Raw genomic sequence first — 15,393 nt, 5'->3', positions numbered from 1 at the left:
AACCAAAACATAATGGTATGGCCTTTATAGCTTCTGGAGCTTCACAAAGGGGCAAAGATCCCAGATCCACACGATTGCTTCCACTTCAAGGCTTCTTAATGCAACTTATCCTTCCTCTAATACACTAAAAACACATTTTAAAGCTCAAATCACACTCTAAAGGGCTAGGGTTTTGCAAGAATGACTCTAAGGCTTTGGAGGCTGAAAAGGTGGGGATAAATGAGCCATAAGGATGCTTAAATACCCCTCAAACCCTAACACTTAGGGTTTCCTCCAGACATAAGTATGCCTAACGTACATAAGTGTATGCCCAACGTACTAGGGCGCGCCCTAGTACGCTCAGCGTACCCTCATGTACACTTAGCGTACTCCTCCTGTCCTAAAATTACAAAATTACCACTAGGGCTTCTCATGGCTACTTCCTTCTATTACAAGGACCCAAATGTCATGAACTAAAGTCATAAGGATAAATTTAAAAGTACCTGAATACTGGAGTGTTATAACTCTCCCCCACTTGAACTAGACTTCATCCTTAAAGTATGTTGAAGTAAACAAATCTAGATAATGCTCCCGCATCTCAGCCTCTGGCCCTCAGGTCTACTCGGATCCCCTCCGGTGCTGCCACAGTACCTTTACCAAAGTACTTCCATGCTACACAAAACCTTTACCTTCCTTTCTAGGATAGCTACCAGTCTCTCAACATAGTTCAGACGCTCATCAACCTAAATATCATCCAATGAAACCACCGCATCCTCATCCAATATACACTTCCGGAGCTGCGAAACATGGAAAGTACTGTGAATTAGACTAAGCCCCTCCAGAGATCTAATTTGTAAGAAACCTTGCCAACCATGGCGATCACTCGAAACAGATCAATATACTGGGGACTAATTTCCCCCTCTTCCTGAAGTGATTCACACCTTTCCAACATTAGACTTTTAGAAACATCATGTCGCCGACCTAAAACTCCAACTTGGATCTGCGCCGGTCGGCATAGCTCTTCTATTGACTCAGAACAGTCTGAAATCTCTGTCTACTCTGTTGAATCATCTTTGTGGTCTGAAGGACCACTTCGGTCTGCCCCATAACCCTGTGACCAATATCACTCTAGTAAACCGGGGTACGACATCTCCGCCCATACAAGAGCTCAAAACTCGGAGCACCAATGTTGGAGTGATAATTGTTGTTGTAGGAGAACTCTGCAAGAGGTAGGTTGGAGTCTCAGCTCCCACAAAAATCGATAACACAAGATCACAACATAGTCGGTCTATGGATGATAAGCAATGCAGAAGTGCAACCTCATGCCCAGTTCCTCATGGAAATTCCGCCAAGAGCGAGAGGTGAACCGAACATCACAGTCTGAAACAATGGAGACCGGAACCCCATGGTGAACAATGATCTCGCGGACATACACATCGACCAACTTCTCGGAAGAAGAACTCTCCCGAACCACCAAAAAAGTGGGCACTCTTGTCAATCAATCCACGATGACCCATATAGTATCAAAACCCTTCGCTATCTTTGGCAACTTAGTGATGAAATCCATCAAAATATGCTCCCATTTCCACATGGGAACCTCCAGAGGCTATAGGTTTCCATGCGGCCTCTAATGCTTAGTCTTAACCAACCTGCAGGTCATGCACCTCTTTACGTACCAGGCTATCACCCTTTTCATACATAGCCACAAATAGCTTAATCTCAGATGCTGGTACATCTTTGTAGCCCCTGGGTGGATAGAAAAATGAGACTTATGATCCTTCTCTAATACAATTTTCCTGACCCCACCAGACTCGGGACCCAGAATCATCCACATCAGGTCAACAAACCACAACCATCTGAAACAAATCTGACAATCTCACCCCTGATCCTCTATTTTTTCCAATTCTATTTTTGAACACCCTCAGCCTGAGCCTCCCTAATCAATCCTAAAAGCGGGGTATCCACTGATATCCTCATACACAATACTCCATCTGAAGGCCTAGCCGACTTGTAGATCAAGGCATCTGCCACCACATTCGCTTTACCTAGATGGTAAAGGATCTTGCAGTCATAATCCTTGACTACATCCAGCCATCTATTATGCCTCAAGTTCAGGTTCGGCTGATCCATAATATGCCTCAAAATCTTGTGATCCGTGTAGATAGTACAACAGACCCCATAAAGATAGTGCCTCTAAATCCTCAAGGAAAAAACCACTACCCCCAACTCCATATCATGCATGGGATATTGTGTCTAGTGCGGCTTTAGATGCTGTGAAGCATAATGTCACACCCCCAAACCGAAAAGGCATAAATGTTCGGGGGTGGAGGACATCATGTACAGTATCACAACAATTGAATTATAGTAGTCAAAGCAACAACCATCGTATTGATATTAAAATGTTTACATTGTATTCAAATCTTATATGACTGACTCCAAATGTAAATAGCAAATTAAAGACTTGAAGCTACTATGCTCCGTCTTCTAGGAACCTGTGTGTGTACCTATCTATTAGTGTCCTAGGAATACAGGTGGTTTTGAAAAAAGTCTCAACATTAAAGTTGGTGAGTTTATAAGCGTTTTGTTTTAGAAAACAGGTTCTTTGTTCTTTGTAAAACATGTTGTGTTTCTCCAGAAAATCCTATATTTCCTGATGTAATAAATGATATGTAAAATGACACATACTAGTTCCTTCTACGAGTACTTAGTGTATACAAGTTATATACAATCCAGATCGAACAGACAATCGATTATGTGGTTTTGCCCAAGCTCACAACCAAACAAGGAACTAGAAATGAGGTGGAAGGCACACATCCCATTGTTTGTCGGATCCTCATTGTATATAACCCTGACGTATTCACTAGGTACTTATAGAGTTAACTAAAATAGTCCTTTAAGTTATGATGAATATGTTCCTTCAGAAAATCCTATATTTTCTTAGTAAGAATGTGATAATACCAGTTCCATTCTATGACTACTTAGCTTACACTAGCTATATATAAACCAAGATCGAACAGACAGTTGATTATATGGATCTGCCCTAAGCTCACAACCAAAAAAGGAATACATAATGATGTGGAAACCACACATTCCACTATCTATCGGATATTCTTCATACATAACATGGATGCATAAACTAAGGAATGAACGAATTAACAATATAGTTACTCATCAGTTAAATGTTAAATTGTTGCTTGTAAAGTACTGATGTTTGTCCTAGAAAATCCTTTATTTTTCCAAAATAGTGAGTTATTGTCTCTAGCGTTCCGAAACTGAAAAGTACAAGTATTTTCCCATACTTAATTTGTTAAAGTGTAGCTTTATTAGTAATTAAAACTAGCCGAAAACGTGTTTGTTCTGTAAACTGGAAGTGATGTTAATACCCTCCTGTAATCACTTAGTACATACAAGTTATAGAAATCTAAATCGAATAGACAGTCGATTGGGAGATTTTGCCCTAAGCCCACAACCAAACAAGGAAAAGGAAGTGAGGCGGAAATCACTCTTCCCACTGCATGTCGGATGGTAATTTAATATCACACCGGTGTATATACTAAGTAATCATATAGTTATTAACCCTAGTGACTATTTGTTAAGTATATTATTATGTGAATGACGCCATGTTATAATCAGGTGAGTTCTTATAACCATATTGGTGGACGTTAAACCCTACGATGTGTTTCAGATGTCGTATACATTAATGACGTTTGTCACCTAGAACGACTATAGCTAATAGTCAGGGCGCAAGATTGTCAGTCCCGTATAAATCTATACACAAACTCACGCTCTCCCTCCAGGAGACTCTGTTTCATAAGGTAGACTTATCTAGGTACTTTGGTAAGTAATCGGTGTCGTCTCTCACAAATATGTTCCCTCAACGTATTCACGAATAATACAATGAAAACCCTTTTTGCAAATAATATGTATCCTTGTAAAAGTAGTTCGTTCGGTCCATAAACTATACCTAAAATAGTTTATAAGTTTGTTTCCGTATTAAAATATGTGCTTGTAAAATAGTTGTGTCATAACATGTTTTGTAAATTATTCATAATTCTTGTAGTAATAATGTTTGTCGTGTTTAGTAAGTTTCATGTTCAAATGCATGTTAACGGTAAGAAAATATAATAACAAAATTATATTTTTTTCAACAAAAGATTACTTGTGTTTTACTTGTATTCCTCACCTCGAATGTGTGTGCTCGGATGAGTTGTGAAATGCTTACGGTGATCCTCGGATTAGAATACGTAACAATAGTCGTATCCTAAAAATAATTAATCACGACATCGTATTTAAATTAATAAGATATTAATTTAAATAATAGGGTTAAATAATAATTTAATTATACAAGTAGGACTTACAATTAATTGGAATTAATTGGGAAATGTTGAAAGTGGGTTTTCGGTGGACAAAATGGGGTTTTCCGTGGAGGTTGTGTGATTTCGGTCCTAGATTGAAGATTTGAAGATATTGTTGAATGTTCTTGGTGTTCTTGGTGTGTTCTTGATAAAGTTATGAAGATTTGAAGGGAATCTAGGTAAAAACTAGATATAGAAGCTTCTCTTTGCTCTAAGCTCCTTATACTTCAAGCTCTCTTCACAATTCCACCTTCAAAGCTTCTTAACGCACACACAAATGAAAAGTAGATGCAATTAGGGTTTTATGAGCTCAAGGGGGATGGTAAGGGAGGTATATGAAGGCTAATGACCCTTTAAATAGGTGCAAAACCCTGGAAATTAAGGTTTCATTGTCCAGCTCCTACTCGTCGAGTTGGGGTCCTCTAACTCGTCGAGTAGACCCCTTAAATGCACGCGGTCTAAATCGTTTCTACACAACGAATTCGGGCATCCAAGTCGTAAAGTAGGTCTAAGAATATGACCATAAACTTTAAATTTTATACCTGGGAGTCGGGATGTTACTTTCTCCCCCACTTGAATAAGACTTCGTCCTCGAAGTCCACTACGTTAAACAACTCAGGGTAATGATCCTGCATCTCAGCCTCCGGCTCCTATGTCCACTCAAATCCCCTCAGGTGCTACCATTATACCTTCACCAATGGTATTTCCTTGTTCCGTAAAACCTTTACCTTCCTCTTAAGAACGGCCACTGGCCTCTCCACGTAATTCAAGAGCTCATCGACCTGAATATCATCTAGCGACACTATTGCCTCCTCATCCAGTATGCACTTCCACAACTATGACACATGGAAAGTGATGTCGACCTGACTAAGCTCCACCGGAGATCCAGTCTATATGCCACTTTGCTAACACTAGCAATGATCCTGATTGGCCCGATGTATCTGATGGGTTTTGAGCACTATAATATACCTATGGTGAACATATAACCCTAATGCTTTGGTTCTAAGTTTTCTCAAGTTATATACACAATTTCATTTTTCCAAAGCATGTACCCTTTCTAGCATGTAATCGAAGATATACAACATAAAAACTAGTTAGATGAATACCTCTTTGTTGTAACTTGTAGTTCTTGGACTTTCAAGAGCTTAGTACCTCAAGTATGATACCTCTAATGTGTCACAAACACCAAAAGCAAAAGGAGGCTTATGACAGAAAGGTTAGGAAAAAGAAATCAGCTAGGGTTTCACATTGGAATCCTTGGGGCCGATTTTAGGGCACTAGGGGTTCAATTTATAGTGTGGAATCCTTAGGGTTTTTCATACATAAAACCCTAAAACCTTTGGCATTTTAGTGATCCATATGATAGGCCCTTTGGACTAACTCTTCATGGATTTTCACATAGATTTAGCCCATCCCTAATCAACATGGATCATTAGCCCAAACTATAAATATTATTGATTTACATAATCAGTCCCCGTACATTTAATCAGTCTCTTTTGATCACTAAATTAATTCCAAATTAATTATTGATCAATTATCGATCAATACCAATTAAATAATACGGTTTCTCAATTAATATATTATACTTATAATATATTATTAAATCACAAATAACCTCTTTCTCAAATATCCATCCTATCTAATTGCTCTGCTGAAGGCAACCAAAAAGGATCATGCTACTATCGGGTCAAGTACATAACAATTATAGTTATGGGCTTAGACACCAAATCCAATAGTCTCCCACTAAGATAAGTCTAATAACTATAATTGCCAATGTAACTTCAAAAACTGATTAGAAATCATAGCTCTCAAAAGCCGCTGTCGAACTCTGATCAAATCAATGACACATCCTTTATATAAGAGATCATATAATCCTCTACTCTTCAAGATATCGTGCAGACAAATACATGGAACATATTCATACTTATTGTCCAGCAGTTTGTTTCCTGATTACTGATTTGTTTGACATAGAACTTAATTGAACACGTCAATTGACTTCTGACCAGGCTTGACACATAAGTCAAAAAAATCATCAAGGGGCCCAAGATATTGTTTTTAATCTGCATAGGATAAAAGGGACATATAAACTTCGACTAATATGCTTGTACTAATTACTTGTTAAATTATACATAACAACACATTTTATAACATCAAGTTACTTATGTGTTTTCGTGCTATCAATGCATAACCAACTTGTAATCAACAACTCATATACCTTGGTTTAAATATTATATGATATTATCGTCTCATGATCACTCAATATAAATTCCATGAAGTGATTTATGTGAGTGTGGATTTAATCCAATACTCAAATCTTATTTCAATAGCACTCATGAACGTTGTAGCAAACCTTTTCTATGTCTAAACACCTTAGAAAATCTACAATCAAATACATGACAGTCTACCTTCCTAACTTACTTCGAAAGTATGATCGACTGTGGATCATTTGAATAATCATATTATTTTGGAAGTCAAAACTTGCAATATGAAACAATAGTAAACAATTGACACAAGATAGTAACTTGACTCATAAATAAAACTCCTTTATTCAATCATCAAACGTCAATTACATTTAAACTGTTACAAGTTTTTAAACAACCTATCTAATCACTTAAACTAATATCGACTCTTAGGTCAATGCTCTTAGCATGCAAAAAATGCTTAACCTAACTCAGTCCCTTCGAAAGGGGACCTTTTGGGGTATCCTCTGACGATACCACCTTTAGTACGAGGAGTCCTTCTTATACTTGATGTCTTATGAACGGATATTTTCTGTCGATGTGCCTAGATCTGCCATGATCCCTTGGCTCCTTGGTTAAGGCGACCGCACCCTCGTTGTGACAGAAAATCTCCACAGGCTCTTGTACGGCATGCACAACTCCAAGGTCTCCGATGAAGTTATTTAGCCATATTGCCTTCTTCGATGCTTCGCTTGCTGCTATGTACTCTGATTCGCACGTTGAATCAGCTATAGTCTCCTATTTAGAACTTTCCATGCTACTGCTCCTCCATTGAGGGTAAATACCCATCCCGACAGAGAGCGGAAATTATCTCTGTCAGTCTGAAAACTAGCGTCACTATACCCTGTAACTCTCAATTCATCACTCCCACTAAGGATAAGAACTCAATCCTTAGTCCTCTGCGGGTACTTGAGAAAGTTTTTTACTACAATCCAGTGTGCTCTACTAGGATTCCCTTGATATCGACTAACCATGATCAAAGAAATAGCCACACCAGGGGATTACATGTCATAACATATATAATCGAGCCAACAGCGGAAGCATATGGTACTCGACTCATCTCTTCCATCTCGGCATTGGTACTCGGACACTGAGTCTTACTCAGTTTGGTATTCCTCTGGATAGGGAATTCTCCTTTCTTGGAATTCTCCATGTTGAAACATTTCAACACCTTGTCTATGTAGGTACTTTGACTAAGTCCTATTAGTCTTTTACTCCTATTTCTTAATATCCTTATCCCTAGAATGTAGGCAGCTTCCCCAAGGTTCTTCATAACAAAACACTTCCCAAGCCAGGACTTAACTTCTTACAAGGTTGGAACGTCGTTTCCTATGAGTAGAGTTCCATCCACATACAATACCAGAAAGCTAACTATACTCCCACTAGCTTTGACATATACGCATGACTTGCTTCTTGTAAAACCAAACTCTTTGACTTTCTTATCGAAACAAAGATTTCATCTGTGAGATGCTTGTTTTAATCTGAAAATGGATTTCTCAAGGTTACACACTCAATTAGGGTGCTTTGCATCTACAAAACCCTCTGGCTGACTCATCTAAGCATCCTCAGCCAACTTCCCATTAAGGAAGGAGGTTTTGACATCCATCTGCCATATTTCTTAATCATGAAATGCAACTATGGCTAGCATAACCATTATAGACTTACTCTTTGCTACTGGTGAGAAGGTCTCGTCATAGTCAACTCCAGGAGTTAGAGTAAATCCCTTTGCAACCAATCGTGCCTTATATGTGGGTACTTTCCCATCCATGTCGACTTTCTTCTTGAAGATCCATTTGTACCCGACCGTCTTACGACCTGGTACATTTTCAACCAAGTTCCAAACTTGATTGTCATACATGGACTAAATGTCGTTGTCCATTTCCTCTTTCCATTTAGCAGACTCAATGTCTGCCATGGCTTCCCTATAGTTAGATGGCTCATCCAAATTTACCAGTGTACTAATACTAATAAATATATCACCTTTCGCAGGAATATGAAAACCATAAAACTTCGCTGCCATCTTAACTCGAGAGGAATGTCGAAGAGGTAATGACTCGTCAATTGGTTCAACAAGAGTTTCCTCCTCAGGTTGGGCGCTAGTGTTAGAGGTTCCTTCATCGCTTAACTCTTGAAGGTCTTCAAGGTCAATTTGCCTCCCATTATCCTCTTGGCATATGAGCTCTCTCTCACAAAAGACTCCCTTCCTCGCAACGAAGACAACATCGTCACTCAGTCTATAGAAGAGATATCCAAAAGATTTATGTGGGTAGCCGATAAAAATACAACGCTCACTACAAAGTTCGAGCTTGTCGTGAGTCTCTCGTCTTATGAAAGCTTCACAACCCCAAACCTTGATATGTGCTAATAAAGGAACCTTCCCTGTCCACATTTCGTGAGGTGTTTCTGCAACCTTTAGTGGGGACTAGATTAAGGATCTGAGCGGTAGTCTCTAAGGCATACCCCTAAAATGAGATAGGTAACGAAGCTCAGCTCATCATAAAACAAACCATGTTCAACAAGGTTCGATTGTGCCTCTCAGCCACACCATTAAGCTGTGGTGTCCTAGGTGGAGTCAGTAGTGAAATAATTCCACATTCCCTAAGGTAATCGTGGAACTCGATCCTAAGATACTCACCACCTTGATTAGACCAGAGCATCTTTATCTTCCTACCCAATTGATTCTCCATTTCTTGCTTAAGCTCTTTCAACTTTTCAAAGGTTTCTGACTTGTGCTTGATTAAGTAGATATATCCATATCTACTATATTTTGATATATTGTCTAATCCCATAACCATATTTGGTAAGTAATTGACCCGGTTGTGCATGGTCCTTTTGGGTTGCCTTCACCAAAGCAACTTGATTGGAGAAATAATAGAGAAAGAGGTTACTATGATTTATTAATATATTATAGGAATAATCTATTAATAGGAGAAATCATATTTGTTTAATTAATATTGGTCAATAATAAATTAAGAATTAATTTTGTGATCAAATGTAACTAATTAAACTGCAGAGGCTGAATTGTAATTATATGATAGTTGCAAAGTAGGGCAATGGTTACCCTAGAGATAGGTTGGACAAATTCAAGGGATAAGGATCCTTGAAATCATCTAAGGATAAGGCTTTCACGGCTTATCTTATGGTTACTTGGTGGGCAAGCAACTAGATAAGGATAAGGACTCAAACCCTAATCTATACCCTATATAAAGACCCCTAAGGCTAAGGAAATCAGCCACTTGTTCCCTAGGGTTCCTAGAGCCGATTTCTACCCTCTCTCCTCTCTCTCTCTCTTGCCTCTCCATTTTCTTGTCGTGTTTATGAGCCATTAGAGGTACTAAACTTGTGGTACTTGCTTTCAAGATTAACAGATTGAAGATTAGTGTTGTTATTGCAATATAACAACAAGAGGTATGTGATCTACTCTTTTATATAAATTTCGAAATACATACCTGTTTGCTAGGGTTCTTATTGTGTTCATAAAGTTGTGTATCTAATAGATAAAACATCGATCCAAATCTAGGGTTGCATGCACACATAAGATTGTTTGTACAAAACCCATCAGTGGTATCAGAGCCTTTGGTTGAATTGTTTTCAATTAGTATTATACAATTGTATGAATTTGACACTTTAGGGTTTATGGCCAATAAACCCTAGGAGGCTAGGATTTCGATTTTAGGGTTCTTGAACCCTTGTGTTTGAAATTTTGAAGGGTTTTCAAACCCTTTTCCTTGTTGCCCAAGATTTCGAGATCTAGGATTTGCAAAACCTAGATTCTCGAGATTTGCCTCCTCCCCAAGATAAGTCCTTAAAATCTAGAGATTTGAATAATCTCATATCTTGTAATTATCTTTTAATTGTTAAATATGGTAATTAAAGATTTTGAATTATCCCCTCCCTAATTTTCGAAATTTAGAGGTATATAAGGGATTAGGATAAAAATTAATTGTTTAATTTATAATAATCATTTATGATTTAGTAATTAAAATTAATTGTTTAATTTAGATAATTATTAAATCAAGAATTTTAATATTTAAAATTTTAATTTAAAAGTTATAAATATCGAAAATTTTAAATTGAGATTAAAACCCTAGTATTTTTAAAGGGATGATGTTATAAAAAGCCTTAATTTTGTAAAAAAAAAAAAACAAAAAAAAAAAGTCGGTTTTACTCTCCGACGGGTTTTTGTGTCGTTAATGCCGCATACTTGTCTCACCTTTTGCGTTTATGCCAAATACCTAGTTGCAAGAGGGTTTACCGATTACCCCTCTACTTACCCATCAACTTTTCCCCCCCATTTCTTAACCAACGAAGAAATTAACCCCGTTTGGTAAACGTTATACATAGAGCTCCACACCCTCTCTCCGAAGCGTCAACTCAATCTCAGTAAATCGTAGTCTACTGAGAAAAATCTTGGGCTTTTGGAAGGGAATCATCACGAAATTTAGGTATTTGAAAGGATTAGGTCGACATTGTTGGTATCGTTGTTCTAGCAGGAAGATAGTTGGGTGATAGTCTCGTTGAGTTGTTGAACTAGTAAGTTTCTCAAATCCATGATTAAAGCAATTATCTATTTAAAATTCTTTGATTTTGTTTGTAAAATCTTTTTGATTTTGCAGGTAACTATAATGGCTCCATCGGATGACGTTTTCGAAGAACTATTTGCTAGTATATACGAGCCCTTCTCTGGACTAAATGAGATGGATTATGAGCTCCATGGTATTTATATGGATCACGAACCAGTGCATGAGTTCATGACTGCGCTTGATAAATGTAGGGACGTCTTTCTTAATGTTCTACTTAGTGATGAAAACTTAAGGAATTCAAGCATGGTTGATGAAATTAGAGTACAAGTTTATCATGCTAATGAATGGCAAAGTGACGAAGAAGGTGAAAAAGAGGCGGTGAAGAATAAGTACAGAATTCATGATCCAAACACACCATGGGATAAGATGGAACCTAAGGTAGGTGATATTTTTAAGTCTCCTGCACAACTTAAGTTTTGTATTCAAAATTGTGGGGTGTCAAATGGATATCAGATATACTTTGAAAAAGTGATAAAACTAGACTAGTTGCAAGAGGTGGGAAGAGGACAGAGATGAATGATTGTCCTTTCAGATTGTATGTTGGATGGATGTACAATGAAAAATCATTTCAAGTTAAAAATTTGGTTGGAGAGCATCGTTGCAGTAGGAAGTTCAAATTTGGAAGTCTTGTTTCCCCTAAATGGATAGGTAGGCATTACATTACTGAAATTGCAAACACACCTAAGATGAAACTTAGAGACATGATTGATGATATCAAACAAAGGTTGAGATGTGTAGTATCCATTGGGCAAGTCCGTAGGGAAAAAAAAATGGGCCACGGAGTTGATTGAAGGAAAACTAACTGAACATTATGCTAGGGTATGGGATTATGCTGATGAATTATTAAGGTCTAACCCAGGTTCAACATGCAAAGTTAGTGTCACTGTCAATCCAGATGGGAAGAACTACTTCCACAGATTTTACATTGGTTTCAAAGCTCTAAGTGATGGATGGAAATTAGGGTGTAGAAGAGTAATTGGTTTGGATGGATGCTTCCTGAAAGGACAGGTGAAGGGTGAGTTGTTGACTGCCATTGGTAGAGATGCTAATAACCAGGTATATCCTATAGCATGGGTTGTTGTTGATGTTGAAAACAAGCCTAACTGGACTTGGTTTATTGAGCTTCTTAGAGATAGTGTAGACCTTCATGATGGCAGAGGATTGGTGGTGATATCTGACCAACATAAGGTTTGTCTTCAATACTCCATTTTATATAAATGTTAATACAATTTATATTGACTTGAATGTTCTTGTCGTGTAGGGATTGGTTGAAGCTGTAAAAGATATACTCCCAAATGTTGAGCACAGGCAATGTGCCAAGCATGTTTATGCCAATTTCAAGAAAGTATACACAAGGTTGGAGTTCAAGAAATTATTTTGGACTGCATCAATGAGTTGTGTAGAAAGTGACTTTACGAGGCACATGGAAACCATCAAGAAGTTGAGCCAATCTGCATATGAGTACTTGATGTCAAGACAACCAAAAACATGGTGTAGAGCTTACTTTGATAGGGGTTATGCGTGTGAAGCAGTTGAGAATGGAGTCTCTGAGTGTTTCAACTCAATCATTGTTGATGCTAGGAAAAACCCCTTATCACAATGCTTGAGAAGATCATGATATATATATATATATATATATATATATATATATATATATATATATATATATATATATATATATATATATATATATATATATAATGGACAGGTTTTCCCACATGACAGAGGAAAATGAAAAATGGAAATCAAATGTTTGTGAAACGACCCAAAAATACGACCAAAAAATTTCGTTTTTCAATATAATCAAAACCATAATATGAGTATCATAACATAAAAAAAAAACATACGCGATGTATCCCAAATCATAATAAAATACTGTGCGGAAAACTGTATCATACTATATCAAATCCAAAACAACTAAAACCATCCCCAGGATAAAAGCTAAGCTGTGGTGTGTGCGATGCTATCACCCCGAGCTCTTCCCTTTGCTTGCGGAAGTACCTGAAACCAAAACTGAAACTGTAAGCACGAAGCTTAGTGAGCTCCCCCAAACTACCACATACCATACAATAACATATAAACACATATTGGGCCTCGCCCACTGCATCGGGCCGAAGCCCGGAAACTGCATCGGACCGAAGTCCGGAACTGACTGGGACCTTGTCCCCTGCATCGGACTGAAGTTCGGAACTAACTGCATCGGACCGAAGTCCGGAACTGACTGGGATCTTGTCCCCTGCATCGGACCGAAGTCCGGAACTAACTGCATCGGACCAAAGTCCGGAACTAACCGCATCGGACCAAAGTCCGAAACTAACTGCATCGGACCGAAGTCCGGAACCGACTGGGACCTTGTCCCCTGCATCGGACCGAAGTCCGGAACTAACTGCATCAGACCGAAGTCCGGAACTGGCTGGGATCTTGTCCCCTGCATCGGACCGAAGTCCGGAACTAACTGCATCGGACCGAAGTCCGGAACTAACTGCATCGGACCAAAGTCCGAAACTAACTGCATCGGACCGAAGTCCGGAACCGACTGGGACCTTGTCCCCTGCATCGGACCGAAGTCCGGAACTAACTGCATCGGACCGAAGTCCGGAACTAACTGCATCGGACCAAAGTCCGAAACTAACTGCATCGGACCAAAGTCCGGAACCGACTGGGACCTTGTCCCCTGCATCGGACCGAAGTCTGGAACTGACTGACTGAACATGGCATAGCATAACACATCAACTAGCATGAACACATATACGGCATACTACATCGGGCCGTAGCCCGGAACACATAACACTTAACGCATAAAACATAGCACACAAATCCTGTTCGAGCCACGAAGGCATCAAACGTACTAGCTACTGCATCGTACCTAAATCCGGAAACTACTGCTAACTGAACGGGCCGGCATTGTGGCCTTAGACCCGTTCCTACTGGAAGGAAACTCACCTCGTAAGCTGGCTGCTGAGTGTGTGGCTCGGGAAGCTAACGGCTGCTGCTCCTGAATCTCCTCGGCTACAAGTCCATAAACACACTCAATCAAATACTAAACACTACGCTTGGGGTAAAATGACTCTTTTACCCTTGGTCAAAGTCAACTCTCTTTTGGGCTGACTCGCCAAGTTGGGCCGCCTAACTCGCCGAGTCTTACTCTCACTTCTCAGTTCTACACGTTGCTACTCGTCGAGTGTGGCATCGACTCGACGAGTACCCACTTGATCCAAGAACTCAGACAATCTTCATCCGACTCGCCGAGCCGTATGAACAAACTCGACGAGTTGTTCTTGATCTTAAGAAGATTGCCTTGGACTCGCCGAGTTGTATGAACAACTCGCTGAGTCCCTCCATCACTGAGTCTACTCTCAACTCGCTGAGTCCACTCTCTAACTCACTGGATCCACTCGACACTGATAAAAATGAAGGAATCGGGAACTCGCGACCCAACTCGCCGAGTCGTTCTTCCCGACTCGCCGAGTTGCCGCCATGCAACTGATTTTTACTCGATTTTGTTTGAATCCAACACATACAATTGATAGATCTGAGTCCAATAAGCTGATTTACCACGTAAAGTTTCCAACTTTACGTGTACAACCTCATGAATAAGGGAAATAAGGCTAAAAGATGCACAAAATGGGTAGATCTATGGTTAATATGCAACGTAACTCCAAAAGGCAGTAGATCTGGGCTCTACAACACCCAATCATTCAGATCTAAAGACATCTCGACTTATTAAGGCATTCATGCAAACATAAGGCTTGGAAAAAGCATCAATTAGATCCTAGGAGAGCTCTAATGGAGGTTTAAAGCATATAACAAGAGGGGAAATCCGAAAATACCTCAAATAACTCAGATTTGCCCTTGGATCTTTGCACTACACCTCTTCTCCTTGCTCCTTTCTTCTTCTCCTTCTTCAAACCTTCACAAAATGGCACAAAAACACTTATAAGCTCTCAAGGGTGGATTAGGGTTCTTTCTCACAGTGTTCTCAGGGTGAGGGAGGCGAGAATGGGGCTATAAGGTGACTTAAATAGTGGGCAACCCGGGGATTTAGGGTTTCACCCAGACGGATGGACTCGCCGAGTTAGGGATATGGACTCGCCGAGTCCCCGGCTCACGCGTGCTCGAAGTCGCGACCCTACTCGGCGAGTCAGGCTATGTACTCGCCGAGTCCCTCATGCAAAACTTACAACAATTACCAAAGAATTAACATATCGGGAACGGGTTGTTACAATTCTCCCCCAC

This window comes from Lactuca saligna, chromosome 5 (assembly GCF_052625555.1).
Source record: "Lactuca saligna cultivar CGN05327 chromosome 5, ASM5262555v1, whole genome shotgun sequence".
Lineage (NCBI taxonomy): Eukaryota > Viridiplantae > Streptophyta > Magnoliopsida > Asterales > Asteraceae > Lactuca > Lactuca saligna.
The sequence above is the reverse complement of the archived record's forward strand: the minus strand, read 5'-3'. Positions refer to the sequence as shown.